Below are 15414 nucleotides of genomic sequence, written 5' to 3'. Positions count from 1 at the left end.
GCTACTCGAAAACTTGCAAAAAAAAAAAGGAAGACTAAGGCTTATAATGATATATAGTGGGCACTTTGCAACTCAAGTCTTTGTAGGCATTGTAGAGAAGAATTTTAATCGCTTGCAGGCAGCAGCCATCTTTAGTCGGCTGCTGCTGGCCACAAGACTGCGTGGGCTGCCCTTACTGCATGTTGGCTCTGCTGCCCACAACCGTTGGCTCACCATAAGTTAAGACATAACCAATCCCGCTACCCGTAGCGCTGGCCGCGCAGATTGACGATATCTGGAGTCTAGATTCTGTACGCTTGCTTTAAACGTCGGTGGGATATTTGGAATATTTTTGTCTCTAATAAGGTTTGAAGCAGCCAATTCTATGCGCACAAATGTTCATTTCTTCGCGGCACAATTAAAGGCGATGTACATGAGGCTCATAATATTATCGCGCTTCGCTCTTGAATGGAGGGCTCAAGCGTCTGGCAGCTTTTTGCTCCGTGGTTCATTTTCAAGCTATTGTTGTTATGGCGAACGTCAACAATGACATTTTTCGCGAGACGAAAATGAAGCTAAACAATCCTGTTTGCTTTTACACGTAAGGTCTTGTGAAATACCACACATTTCAATTTCAGCCGCTCAATGTGAACAAAATGATGGTATCAAAAACCGGCATCGAATGTAATCTAGAAACCTTCGGTAGTGCGTGGGAAATGTCACCGTCACCTCATGGTACAATGAAAGGTTGAATGAACTGACGCATCAATATCTGAGAATAAACGTACCAGTTCAAGGAAAAAAAAGAACAAATAAGCTGGGTTGATTTTAAATCATTACCCTCCAATGTATCGAAATATTTATAGGCGCCTCGATATGGCAGCGTGATACCATGGACTTCAGAAGGAAACCCTACAGAGCGTTTTCTAGTCAGGTTCTAACAGCGTCAAGGACCAGTTTCCGTAAGTAATATCAATAATATACATTCTGCTTTTTTATGCATTGAATAGCTCTCATGAGAGTGTAATAATAGTACCATTGATGTTTACAGCTTTATACGTGCACTAAAAAGGTAAGCGTTATATCTTACTAGATGACAGCGCATGTACTCTCCTGGAAGAGGCAGCAAAACTCAAGTTGTTTGTAATCATCGTTGTTATTAAAGTACACGTATACGCACAAAATATTAAGCCTTAGGGCAAAGTTACGTCTCAATAAAAAAAAACACGACTAGAAAAAGAACATTTCTGTGCAGCTAGGGCAGTACCTGCCAGTGAATTCTAGTTTTATCATCTTAATACGTGTAAATGAAGAGTATGCACAGATGGTGTCTCTGTGCAATATATATTTATTTCAATATTCGACAGCAATTTTAGGTATACATTCTGTGTTAAACAATTTGCTGCAAGTAGGAACCATTCACCAACAAGGTGTCATTCGTTCCGTAAATTTTCGGCAACCTATCAAAAACAAAAAAAAATGAAACAACGAAGTTCTTCATTAGGTGTGAGGCCCAATATGATTACTCGTAAAATTTTGCATGTTTTCTGTTTGAAAAATTTAGGGCATGTGAGTTACAGTGCGCTCGTGGGGAAATTACGTAATCCTTCTACGATTGACTACAATTTAATATGACACCGTTGCTCTGATCTTCAGAATTTTGTGTTTTCAGTGCCTGTTGCAGGATTTAAAAATCTGCAGTATGCATCATGGTAGTAATGGTACTAGCAGTTTAAGTTTTCATGTAAAGTAATACTACCTGGGAATTAAATGAAGCGCAGACTGACCATTTCTTCAGAATCATTTGACAAATAATTTGTAATGTTTCGCACGGGTCAAGGAATATATGCTGCAGCACTGTACAGCATAGCTTTCATGAGTCATGGGAGTGTAATATTGGTACCAATAATGTTCACAGCTTTATAGGTTTACTGAAAAAAGGTAAGCGTTATAACTTACTAGACGGCAGCACATGTACAGGGCCGGCCACTGTCATGGTGAACGCGCGAGCGCGTGGCTGCGCTCCGCGAAGCGCCACTGCCGCCAGCGTGGCCGCGCATCGGAATAAACCTGCGCATGCGCGGGAGTGCCTGCAGGCGCGGCTTCGCGTCGTCTGCTACAATGCTCGCGCTCTTGGGCGCGTCAAGCTTGCAGTGCCGTGAAACAAACTTCGGTCACAGTGTCATGCATTTCCTGCTCCCAATACAGTCTTAAGTTTTAGTGTCTAAACTTGGAGACTACCACATTGAGAACGCTGGTGGTGCACTTAAAAATGGAAATACTTTAAAAAAATACAGTTTCGTGAGTGTTAATTGAAGGTGATAAAAAGTTATTTTCCACTAGCAAGTCCCAAGAAAAATTCTTGATTTCTTAAAAACAATTCACAAGGCAACGTTGGCACACCAATTTCCTCGTCCACTCTAAGGAGCATAGTTAGTGGTGGAATGTTTCGAGAATTTTCATAGGGAGCGTGTGCAGGGGTGTTCCTTGGTCGTTGTTGTACGGCCTTGAACGCAGGCGTGTGGCGGCTTGAGTGATATGATCTGATAATATATAAAACAGCTGGAGTGTTTACATTGAAGCGCAAAGGTCAATAATTATACCGAAACTGATTTGCACAGTGAAATAGAAAATTTATTTACACGTTGTATAGACATAAATATTTAGCCTATTTTTCACGTGAAAAGCAAACAACACATCGGGGTTCGACAAAACAAACAAGAATAAACCGAAAGTTAATTTCGCGAACGGAAATGGCCAGGAATTTCCACGGATAAAAGAAAGTGAGATTAACTCACACTACAGATATTTCTTGTGGACGTCACAGCATGACAATGAGCAAAATTGTGGGTCAACTTTTTTGCGTCACCAAACTAAGACGGATCACGGCGTTGCGGTAAATACGACCATGAGCACGCACTTCATCGCTTTAGTACCGCGTGGCGTCTCCGGCAGAGTCAATGACAGCACGCATCCTGCCTTGCAGGGAGCTGTGCAGAGATGCGCAAAGGCTGCTGTTCGCTCTAAGCTGCTCCCAATCTTCTTCGACTGCCGCCTAGAGCGCATTTGCCGATAGTCCATAGAAGTGGCGGCGTGCCATTGACACTTTCATGGATCCCCACAAAATATCAATAATATTGAGGTCTGGAGGTTGCGCAGGCCACTCCAGAACTAGCACATACCTAGACTCTACAGAAACGCCCCAACGTTTTTGGACTTGTGAATGGGGAAGCTGCCCTGCTGCAAAATGAAGTATCCGTCAGGGAAGGATCCGTCCAGCAGGTATGGCAACATGATATTGTCCAGGACTGCACATTATATGTCAGCGTTGAAATTGTTATGAATGCTTACTAGTAGTCCCAGGTCGGCCGGTGTGATTGCGCCCAAGACACTCACAGACGCACGGCCTCTGGCTGCTACCTGCTGGCAGAATTCGGCCATATATATAAAAAAGAATTTGTTTGTAGGGCTTAGCTTTTTTATGTAGCCTGTAACGTGCACTATCAAAGAAAGAAGACCACTACAAAAATGTGCGCCTGTTCGGACTTTCTTATATGCACAAATACACCCAGTAAACTTTTTGAAATTTTAAGTGGGAATTTCTAATGGAGGTGGAAATGTTGTAGGCCCGTGCGCTCAAATTGGATGCACGTTAAAGAACCCCAAGTGGTCGAAATTTCCGGAGCCCTCTACTACGGCGTCTCTCATATACATATGGTGGTTTTAAGACGTTAAACCCCTCGTATAAATCAATCAATCAAACAGGTGTCTCTTTTGTTGGAGAAGTTGCTGTGTACGTTCGTCTTGCGTATTTTAACACTCTTTTTACGACGAGAGAAGTTGAAGCAATGTCCAAAATGGAGTTTTGGAGTTTGGTAAAAACTAGGAATGCGATTTCATAAAAGCGTCGGTTGTGATGTCTCTTCCATGCGTACTTCCCAAAATAATCGTTTCGCTCCCTCTGGAAATGTTGTATTTAGTATCAATATATTCTAAATGAAGTTAGGGTTAGATATTGCGCTTTACCTTTAGGCAGTGTGTTGGGCCGTTATGGCAGGCACAATTTAGATATACGCGTACTATGAACAAATTTCTCGGCTCATACGAGCTGTTTCTCACCGAAATTTGTCCGGGCGCCATACTCACTGCCTTTGGTCACTTCTCGTATTACTTGTCGCCTCGTCAGTGAAAACGAAATTTTGCCATTCGTCGGTTCAGTTTTTATGTTCTCGGGCAAACGTGAGGCACCTCTCCTTGTTGACGGCACTCACTAAGGGCTTTCAGACGGATCCCCTGCTTTTGAGTTCCGCTGAATGTAGGCGACGCTTTACTGTTGTATCCGAAGCCACTGATACCCCCGGAATTCTTCAGTCCTTTTACGGTCGACGCAGGAAAGCCATTTGCCACCGATATGATTGTCATATCCTCATCTTCCGTGGTCACCTTGGCATGGGCCTGCCTGGGAGCATGATTTATTCTGCTCTCCGTCCTGTAGGCTTGAATTATTCTGTTCACAGTTTTTAACGTCCTGTTATTGGTTTTAGAAATGGCCCTCTTCGAATAGGCTTTGATGCTTAGCTCAACAATACGCATTTGTTCTTCATCCGGAACGCGTGACATTGCCCAACCGCATACACGCCCCTGTATATGCTTGCAGGGAAAAGAACCTGACATCAACAACAATCGCTTTTTCATCACCACTAAAGCATAAAAAAACTGTATCAAAATACAATTTTTATTCAATGATTTCGGGTGATAGTAGTGTCACGGTGCATGGCCTGCTCTGCACTCGATATGTTTCATCTTGACTTGACGAGCGCGAGCAGTGGGCGGATCGAATGCTCTATGGCCTTGTTGGCCACAATTCGGTGAAAGCAAGTGCTGGATGCCCACGCACTTAGGTTGAGGTGCGCTTCAAAGAACACCAGATGATGAAAATTCCCGAGGCAAATCAACTACAATGTCCCTCAACAACGATGTCTTGGTTTGGGATGTAAAACCACAACAAATATAACAAGTGTGAGCGTGATCACAGTGTAATACCCTCCTACGAATTTCCATGAGAGATATCGTAGCGAAAATGCGACTACAAGCACCTAATACGCTTTCTTTCTTTCTTTCTTTATTGGAAAGAATCACAAAATTGTCCAAAGAGGCACGGCAAAAGGCAAACATTTACTTGCTGGGCCATGCCACCCATACAGCAGCAGCAGCAGAAAGACATTCACAAATATAAAAGGGTACATAGAAATCAAGTACTACACCTCGGATCAATATTACACAGTCATGCCTACTGTGTAATAATTTGGGATAGGCTAACTGGGATAGTCTAAATGAAGTTGTAGTCATTCCTTTGATAAAATACCGATTGAACAGAACGTAAAAATACGCCAGTTTGTTTCCATTTTTTATTTTGCAGCAAGTGCAATTTAGCGTCATTATTGTTTTGGGTGCAACTTCGCACCCTTTCCTCCTCGCTGCAAGGGTAACATCAGAATCAAGTAGTTTTTTTTTATAGAGTGCTGGATAGCTTGAAATTATTAAAAGCCGTTAGTGTTCATCAACATAGGCTCACTAAAAACGACGTATGTGCCTGTACATCGAAGAGACGATTTCATTTTGGTCAATAAAATGGAGATCGCTTGGCGTCTGGCAGTTCTTCATGTTGCGACACTATCAGTTGTAATGGCAGCCGGAAATGCATGACACTGTGACCGAAGTTCGTTTCACGGCCCTGCAAGCTTGGCACGCCCAAGATCGCGAGCATTGTAGCAGACGACGCGAAGCCACGCCTGCAGGCACACCTGCGCATGCGCAGAATAACTTCGATGCGCGACCGCGTTCACGACGGCGTTCTGCGAAGCGCGGCCACGCACTCGCGTGTTCACCCTAACAGTGGTCAGCACCGTACACCCCTGAACGAGGCATAAAAAAGCAAGTTCTTTATAATCGTCACTGCTAAAGTACACGTATACTTACAAAATATTAGACCTTAAGGCAAGGTTATGTGACTGCTGACTTTTTTGTGCGTCAGTGCCGTATGATGGAGACAAGTTTAAACTGGGCGAGAGTAGCGCATGCCTACGAAGCGCGCCCAGCTGGGCTAATCGTCTCTGTTCCTTCGTGAGAACATCGTCCTACATTAACCCGCTTCAGACGAATAGGTTGCGCGTCTTGCTCGTATCTTTATTCCGAAGACAGCCTGCCACCAAGAAAAGGAAATCCGCAGATACGCTACACGCTCCCACGCATGAGATAAGCTGACAAATGTGGATCGTCTCACGTGAGTTAATGCAGAGCGAAGTTCCCTCGATGGAACAGTCAAGCAGACGGCGGGCCCATCCAATGCAACTAGAAGATTATCAGGCCTGCTCACTGCCGCCGTGACGTCACTCGTTTCGCCCGAGCGAGTGCGCGAACGGGAGTCTGTGAATTCATTGCCACAACCGTCTCCCATTAAAACATAAAGCGTTCGTGGCAAGCTTTACATGATTACCAGCTTTATTCTGCCTTTTGGGTAGAAAAGGGCATTGGTATAGGTAAAGTATTGCTCTTTAAAGCATTTAGACACTCACCTGGGAGCCATTTCTTCCATGAAAAAGCCAAAACGTGTGGTCGATCTATAATAGCAAAATTTAATGTACCAACAAATGAACACAATAAAGACGGTCAACTTCAGGCATTCTTTATTTACTTGAACACGGACACAAACACACACTATCTAGAGCATGCAGAGAAACTCTTCCTAACTCATTTCCAAAGTTTCTGCAGTTTTATTTGTACTCTTTCCAACATCTGCCTTCATAGACACTTAGTTATTGAGGAGAGGGTGTGTTGCTGCCACAAGTATAGCATTCAGCATAATATTAGGGTGATGGCAATTAGAAGAAACAACAAAATCTTTCGTTTCACAAAAAGTTCTTGTGACCGACACAAGAAGCGGCGTTTCCTCTTTTGTTTTGGCCCATCTCACAGTGGTTCGTAGTCAGTCATATAAATTAAGCCCTGGGAAAATGGTTAGTACTGTGTCTATATAAACCGCGTAGCCCAAATGAGTGCTTCTACCGCACTGCGGGTTCAAGGATCGGTATATTTTTGGTGGTGGTTTTTTATTATTGTAGCTGGAAGCAGAGCTATTACACACCTGAAAACCAAGTAAGAAAGCACTTCCCCGTAAGTGTCTTCACGCATCTAAATTTCAAGGAAACATATCAGACTGAGGTTCTGACCGCAATAATACTGCGAAATCTTGATATGAACACCGACAAAAAATTACTATTCACAAAACCGATGCACTAAATAATGCAATAGCATTCCTTTCATTTTTCACAAACCAAGTGAACAAAGGTAATACAAATCCACGGGGCTAATCACCAGTTGCAACATTTTTACTGACCCTGAAGGCAAGACACCTGTTCTAAATGGTTCTGCTACGTACATTTATTAATTTAATGCTAGGCCTACGCCAAGAAGCCAGAAGCAAACATGACACCTTTATTTTGGAGCAAGAAGAGAACATGGTGGCGATGGGGAGCGACTTAAAAGATATGTAGTACGAAGGCACGTACCTTCGGGTCACGAGAAAATGGATGTAGACATCAGCTTGACGAACGACACGCTCCCATTTTGTTCTATGGTTGTCTTTAGAAAACAAGAACACTCGAAGCATCGGTCTCTTTGTCGGTGCTGTTGGCCATGCATCATCGCCCAACCACTCGGATTTACAGTCACACAGATTAGGAATATCCATTGCACAAAACGCATCACATATTCACGCTAGAGTTCACGAACACAGAAAAAGATGGTTTTCTCAAGTCGCCAACAAGCACACTAGCACACCTAAAAAAATTTCATCGCGTTTGACGATCCATGACTGTTGAGCTACGAGAGCAAGCGTAGGCACGTCTGCGCAGAGAAATCCACTGGTCAAAACGAACTGATGTCAAAGTCCGTGGCTGACACAATAAGCTGGCCTGAAGTTATTTAGGTGGCTTTAGAGCTACGCGGACTTCGGGGGCGCGCACTTATTTTCGCCCTGTCTTCAACTTGGCTCCATCGTACGGCCACGAAGCACAAAAATGTCGGCACTGGCGAACAATATTTAAAGATTTGGGCAAGCTGTACGTAATTGTTCACATGTGTACATTTAGTAACCTGACGATGGTTATGTGATGTTCGAAGAGCGCGCTTCCTAAATATTATATCTTCAATATTTTTATTTTACGACAAGCGGCAACTTTTTACCTTGCTAATTACCAGAGCATTGTGCTTCTTCAAAACGGCGACAGCGAAAATTGATTGAAACTTCATTGTTGGAACCTAGTGATTTATAATTGAAGACGTCCAGGAGAGATTCTCAGCTTTCCGGAACCGGCAAATCAACACTATACAACTTCTAGTAGCTTTCTCTCAACCACAATCTAACGCACAACCTTGAAATGCTGGCGCGTGTTGAAGACAAAATTATCACTAAAGGCTGAAGACAATAAAATGTATACCACCGTGGCATATGGAGAAATTATGTCTAAAAACGAAAAACATTGCAGACTGTCATCTTATGCAGCGTTTTTCGCTAGCTATTCTGCCAAAACAAAGTAAGAGGAATTGAGTTTATCAACATTTGTGGAGAATGAGCCCCACAAAAATTTCTAATAGCTAAACACGCAAATGAGGAAATGTTAGAGAAACAGTATGAGAGGCCGAGAAACATGCAATGCACCATTTCAAATTTATGAAGCATTTAGTGTTTTGTGGTGTATCTTTGTATATTCAGGTGTTTATTAAAAAGTGTTTAAAAATGAACTTATAATCCCCCCAAATAATACAGTTTGAGTATGAAGTATTACCCTTTGGATGTCAAACAAACGTAATAAACATATTGAATGCCACAAGCGCATCAACTAGAGAATGCGCTCCAATTATCCAGAAATGTCTTTATAATCAGACAATGAAAATTAAATTTGCTCACCTTTTGACACTTCAATATTTGACGTCAATTTCAAATAGTTATTCACTTAGAGTCATTTGTATTTGAATAAAAACAGCTTCAAAGTTTACAAAACACAAATGATGTACTTCGTGCTTTTTTCGCCTGTGATTTGTCTACTTGGGCTGTTTGTTATAAGTTCCAAATGTGCTATAACTAACCCATTGAATCACGTTCTGATAATATTGATCGTAGTATGGGGGCAACGGACATTAAAAAGGTAAGAAAATAGGAAAGTGTACTAGTTTAAGTGAAAGGTCTTATGTCAATGAATAAGTTCCGCTCCACCTTTTATTCAGTATATATTGAAATCTTTTTCGGATAAATTCAGAGCAGTTTGAAGTTGAAATATGTATGTTTAGGAGTCTATTGCATGCATAATTATTGATCCATGTGTAAGGTAAGTACTGTGTTTCGCTTAAATAACTTACATTCTTATTCTGTGCAATTAAAAATATAAGCATGATTATTTTCATAATTCCATTTCAAGCATTCACGTGTTGCATATACGTTTGCGTGAAACTATTTCGCGTCGACAGCCGCTCTCTTCTCCATCTCAGTTTACGTATTGACCATTCTGCACCGCCTCCAGACATTTTTTTTTACTCCAATGCTATTTTGCACTGCTTTTAGGACCGAAGATATTGCAAGCTTTCTGTGCCAACCGTATTCTTCAATGCGTCACTGATCGCCGCATTTCTTACCGAACAGTGATGTGACATCAGCTGATGTGGTTTCATTGTGACGACATGACGACATCACGAAATTTCAGGACCTTTGACGTAATGAGATGACGTCATCTCAGTTTCATGGCATCGTAACAATTGTGCGCACACCAATGGTCAGTCTTCGTGTGTGATGAGGCCTTAATAGGGTGGTTTCTGCATACAGAGTAGGTATTATTTCCAGATTGTACACGGTGAGCTCGCACATCTTAGTGACTTGTGTGCGTGACTAAGGTGCGTCAGAATTAGTATATATATATATATATATATATATATATATATATATATATATATATATATATATATATATATATATATATATATATATATATATATATATATATATATATATATATATATATATATATAACTAGAATAAAGGAGCACACGTACGAAAATTTGATAAGTGTTTACTCGACGTATAGCGGGGCGCCCTGGCAAAAGCCACGTTGCCGGAACACTTTGGGATGTCATTGCTGCCAACGTGAAGGATGAGCGTTTCCGTTAACGGAGGCACGAAGTCCAATAGTGAACTTACATCACTGATGGTAGCACCACTCTGAGAGATGAAGGCTGGTGTACCCGCATGAAGCGGATCAAAAAGTGTTCCCAAAGTGTTCCGGCAACGTAGCTTTTGCCAGGTACCGCGAGATGCTGGATGTCGTAACGAAACGGCGCCCCGCTATACGTCGAGTAAACACTTATCAAATTTTCGTACGTGTGCTCCTTTATTCTTAATTATATATTCACCGGACCCACAGAATTTATTTTTTGAATCATTTTACTACTATGCGTCCCGGAAAAGCCACTACGAAAATCGTTGACTGCAAATACCCTAAGAGTGCCACATCGACAGCCATTTTGGGTGACTCGAGAACAAAATACTTATATACGCATTTTGATCCGCTTCATGCGGGTACACCAGCCTTCATCTCTCAGAGTGGTGCTACCATCAGTGATGTAAGTTCACTATTGGACTTCGTGCCTCCGTTAACGGAAACGCTCATCCTTCACGTTGGCAGCAATGACATCCCAAAGTGTTCCGGCAACGTGGCTTTTGCCAGGTACCGCGAGATGCTGTATATCGTAACGAAACAGCGCCCCGCTATACGTCGAGTTAACAATTATCAAATTTTCGGACGTGTGCTCCTTTATTCTTAATTATATTTGCACCGGACCCACAGAATTTCTTTTTTGAATTATATATATATATATATATATATATATATATATATATATATATATATATATATATATATAAGAAATCAGACGCTCCAGGTAAAGCTTTTCCGTTCTCTCGTCTTCGTCTTTTTCTGCCTCGCTCTCACTGCCCACACACCCGAGTCAGATGATTTCTTTGTCATGTCAATACACATACACCGATGTTTACGTACTTTTAATAAAAAAATGTTTGACATTACAGTTTGCAGAATGACTACTTGCGTCTTGATACTGAGTATACTTATCATCTGTTCGGTGGCTCAAAAACAGCAAGGCAAGTATTCGCAATTTATTTTCAAAAAAGACGAACATTTGCAGAACAATTCATGGAGTAAGCATTAGTCGAAACTTTGCGGCGTGTTTGCACGGTGCAATTCTACCTGTATTATTCAAGAAATATTGTGGTCAGGCTTCAGATATCACGTCTGTGTCAACTAGAATGATTTCATGAATGGTGTTTTTTTATAATTAAATTGATTTTTGTGGTGATCTTCACTGTGTTCGTTCAGCTGGATGTTCGTAATCTTGAAGTTGAAGTAAGTTATATATTACTTTTATAACCTTCTGAAGCGAAATAAGTCCTGTTGTCCGCTGTTTATATACGCTGACTTATACACGACATCAGTTATATTGCTCAAGTAGGTATAGTGAAAGGAGTTACCTTGGCGACTCAAGTCACCTTAATTGGCTGTGGAACTGTAACACCACTTCAGCATTTGAACGTGGATGACCTCGTGGTTACGAAGTTGCCTATCAAAAGATGGTGTGACAGGCTGAATGAGGTAGTTTACCACGGACATCTTTTAGAGGACGAGGTAAATCCAATCGTACTTCGTCAAAAGTTTTGAAGAGAATCGTGGTGTGGGATGCGGCACTTACAGCCACCCGAGGGTACCAGGCAGAAAAGCGGGCGTCGAGTTGCGGGCATCGTGGATTGCTTTCTGGTAGTTACGGTTGTCTGAGGTTAAACCTAGGGCCAGCTGGCTACATTCTTCTGAGTGTCTGTCGACGTACAATACAGGCGGAGACTTGGAGGTGGCCGGTAAATAGGGCAGAACGGTGTCATTCTTGGGTGAATGGCGATGACCATAAAGGAGGTAGAAGAGAGGAAGCCTGGTTGCTTCTTGCAATGTGGTAATATAGGCGTAAGTTATGAACGGAAGGACCTGGTCTTTATCAGCGTTATTAACTGTCTTGTGCATAGCGATCATGTCGCCAAGAGTTCGATTACAGCACTCTGTATTACCATTGGTCTGCGGGTAGTAAGTGGTGCATGTTCGATGAAAAACTTCAGCAGATCCCAAGTACCTATGGATGGAAGTTATGCGAAGTATGCGGAGGGAAGATGACCATATTGCAAGTTTTTTTTATTGAGTGACACGTCTTGAAATGACGCTAAATATATGTACAAATGTTTCACGCACAGGCATGTTGAAGGGTTGCAGATATTTATATAACCAGTTGCTTGCACTTACGCAACAATGCCAGCTTGAATATGAGTATTAGGAACGCCACAAGCTGATATGAAGTGCTAATGCTCGCGAGGATGTTGACCCTGCACACTGCTAAATAAATCAACTTGGTTATCACTGTGGTTTCATTGGGCCTATCGCTCGGTATTGCCGCCAACAACGCCGCCAATCACGAAGGACACAAGCCATATCTTCGCCACCGAAACCCGGTGCTTCATATAACCGGTGGACGGTCGACTTGTTTCCAAGGGACTGTTTTTCACGCGAAACCAAACGCAGTGATTCGCCAGCATCCGAGCGAAGTTTGACACCATCATTCAACAGTTCTTGTCACTCGCCGTCTCTTCCGCGTCGTTCTTCCTCTCTGCCGCCGGGAAAATAGCACCCGCGGCCTATAGAGGTGAAGTCACCAGACGGTCTTTTCAATATATGCCTCTGCCTGTTGTTATGCTCTGCCCCGCTGCGGTGGTCTAGTGGCTAAGGTACTCGGCTGCTGAGCCGCAGGTCGCGGGATCGAATCCCGGCTGCGGCGGCTGCATTTCAGATGGAGGCGGAAATGTTGTAGGCCCGTGTGCTCAGATTTGGGCGCACGTTAAAGAACCCCAGGTGGTCGAAATTTCCGGAGCCCTCCACTACGGCGTCTCTCATAATCATGTGGTGGTTTTGGGACGTTAAACCCCACATATCATCATCATGTTGTTATGCTCAAAAACAAAGTGAATGTGTTGATAGATGGAATACCGACGATGGCGTTAGTTGACACTGGTGCGACTGTCTGTAATAGGCCTCGCCTTCAGAAACCGCTTGGGTCGCAAAGTAATGTTTTCAAGGAACGATACTATTCCCTTTCGTGGTGCAGGCAACGAGTGGCTTCATCCTCTTGGTGTATGTGTTGTCAATGTTTCATTATCTGAGAAAGAATTTGTCACCTAATTTCTGGTTCTTTCTCATTGTTCTCACGATGTCATTCTTGGTGTCAATTTTCTGGAGCAATGCGGTGCTTACTTCGACTGTGGTAGTGGGGAAATATTGTTACGGGGGTGAGAGAATGAATGAAATAAATATATTTACAAAGTATACAAGGAGAGTCAGAGGCAGCTGCAGCCAAGATGGAAGAACAGCAGCAACAACAACACGAGCATGGTCGCTTTCATCGTCTTCGTCGTCTATGATGCTCTTTCTGTCCGACGTCGTGTAACATATAACCCCCCACTGCTGGCAGCGCCGTCTCGGCGCCTAAAGGAGAGTAGGGTCATATGCGGATATGTACGGTTTGAGGCGGGTCACGTGGACGACGTCAGTAGCAGTTGCGGACGACGATGACTGACTGTCCAACGGAGCAATCTCGTATGTGACATCGGTAAGCCGGCATAAAACCTTGTAAGGCCCCGAGTAGCGAGACAGGAGCTTCGAAGAGAGGCCAACGTGGCGGCATGGTGTCCCGAGGAGGACAAATGAACCTGGAGAGTAGGAAACTACTCTGTGATGGCTATCGTAGCGGGCCTTCTGAGAGAGCTGCGAGCCAAGAAGACGTTCCCGTGAGATTTGGCGGGCCACTTGAGCCCGAGCAGTGGCATCCCGGGCGTACTCTGTTACCGTTTGCATAGTTGATGGGAGAAGAGTCTCGAAGGGTAACGCTGGATGGCGGCCGAACAATAATAGAAGGGGGAGAAGCCAGCGGTATCGTGGCGTGACGAATTGTACGCGAATGTCACATAGGGCAAAGTACTATCCTAATCAAGGTGATCTTTGGAAACGTACATGGAGAGCATTGTTGTCAATGTTCAATTTAGGTGCTCGGTAAGACAATTTGTTTGTGGGTGATAGGCCGTAGTGAGCTGAGCTTGTGACGCGTCGAACACGAGCGAAGCATGTCACTTACTACTTTTGAAAGAAATGAGCAACCACGATGAGTCAGCAGCTGTCGAGGAGCGCCATGGTGAATAATTACGTCATTAAGCAAGAAGTTCGCGACGTCAGTGGCACAGCTTGTCGGTAGCGCTCGTGTGATAGCGTATCTTGTGGCGTAATCAGTGGCTACGGCTATCCACTTGTTTCCAGTGGGAGAAGTAGAAAATGGCCCAACGAGATCAAGACCAACGCGGTAGAAGTGAACGGTGGGTATGTCTATTGGTTAGAGCGGACCAGCTGGTGGCAAGGTGGAATGTTTGGAGCGCTGGCAGGACTCACATGCAGCAACGTATTGGCGCACAGAACGGTAAAGGCCTGGCCAGAAGAATCTACGCCGCACGCGATCGTACGTGCGCGTGACCCCGAGATGTCCCGCGGTTGGGGTGTCGTGAAGCTGTTCAAGTACAGCGGAACGGAGTGTCGCAGGAACTACGAGTAGTAGCTCTGGTCCTTCAGCGCTGGTGTTGCGTCGGTAAAGAATGCCATCGTGTAGAACGAACAAGTGTAGCGACGGGTCTACGTGGGGCGAGCGTAGACTCTGCATGATAGACCGCAAGTGAACATCACTGAGCTGTTCCTTGCGTATGTCGGTGAAAGCCGACATGGCGAAGATGCAAGGGTCAGAATCATGTGCTGAAAGGTCAGGTGGGTCCACGGGGTGACGGGATAGACAGTCGGCATCCTGGTGCATCAGGCCATATTTGTATGCGACGTCGAAGCTGTATTCTTGTAGTTTCAAGGCCCAACGGCCAAGTCGCCCTGTTGGATCTTTAAGGGACGACAGCCAGCACAAGGCATGGAGATCTGTAATTACAGAAAAGGTGCGGCCAAACAAGTATGGTCAAAATTTTCCGACTGCCCAGACTAGTGCGAGGCACTCACGTTTTAATGGAAAACTTGCCCTCCGAAGGAGAAAGGAGGCGACTGGCATAAGCAATGACGCGATCTTGTCCTCGTTGCCGCTGGGCAAGAACAGCACCAATTCCATGTCCGCTGGCATCAGTACGAACGTCAGTATGGGCTGACGGGTCGAAATGGGCCAAGATGGGTGGGGAAGTAAGTGATGTTGTAAGGGTGCTGAAGGCAGTTGCTTGATCAGTACCCCAATAAAAAGGCATGT

At 43.8% G+C, this 15414-nt stretch overlaps 1 long non-coding RNA gene across 1 annotated transcript; it reads left to right on the top strand.

Annotated features, from left to right (window-relative positions):
* The first annotated feature begins 851 nt into the window (after positions 1-851).
* Positions 852-11185, top strand: LOC142790174 (uncharacterized). Its single transcript, XR_012889392.1, has 3 exons — positions 852-941; positions 1031-1051; positions 11114-11185. It is a non-coding gene; the product is annotated as an uncharacterized LOC142790174 (long non-coding RNA).
* The last annotated feature ends 4229 nt before the right edge of the window (positions 11186-15414 follow it).

The sequence above is a fragment of the Rhipicephalus microplus genome, unplaced genomic scaffold, assembly GCF_043290135.1.
Source record: "Rhipicephalus microplus isolate Deutch F79 unplaced genomic scaffold, USDA_Rmic scaffold_75, whole genome shotgun sequence".
Lineage (NCBI taxonomy): Eukaryota > Metazoa > Arthropoda > Arachnida > Ixodida > Ixodidae > Rhipicephalus > Rhipicephalus microplus.
Note: the sequence above shows the minus strand (reverse complement) of the source record. Positions and strands in the feature narration are given on the sequence as shown.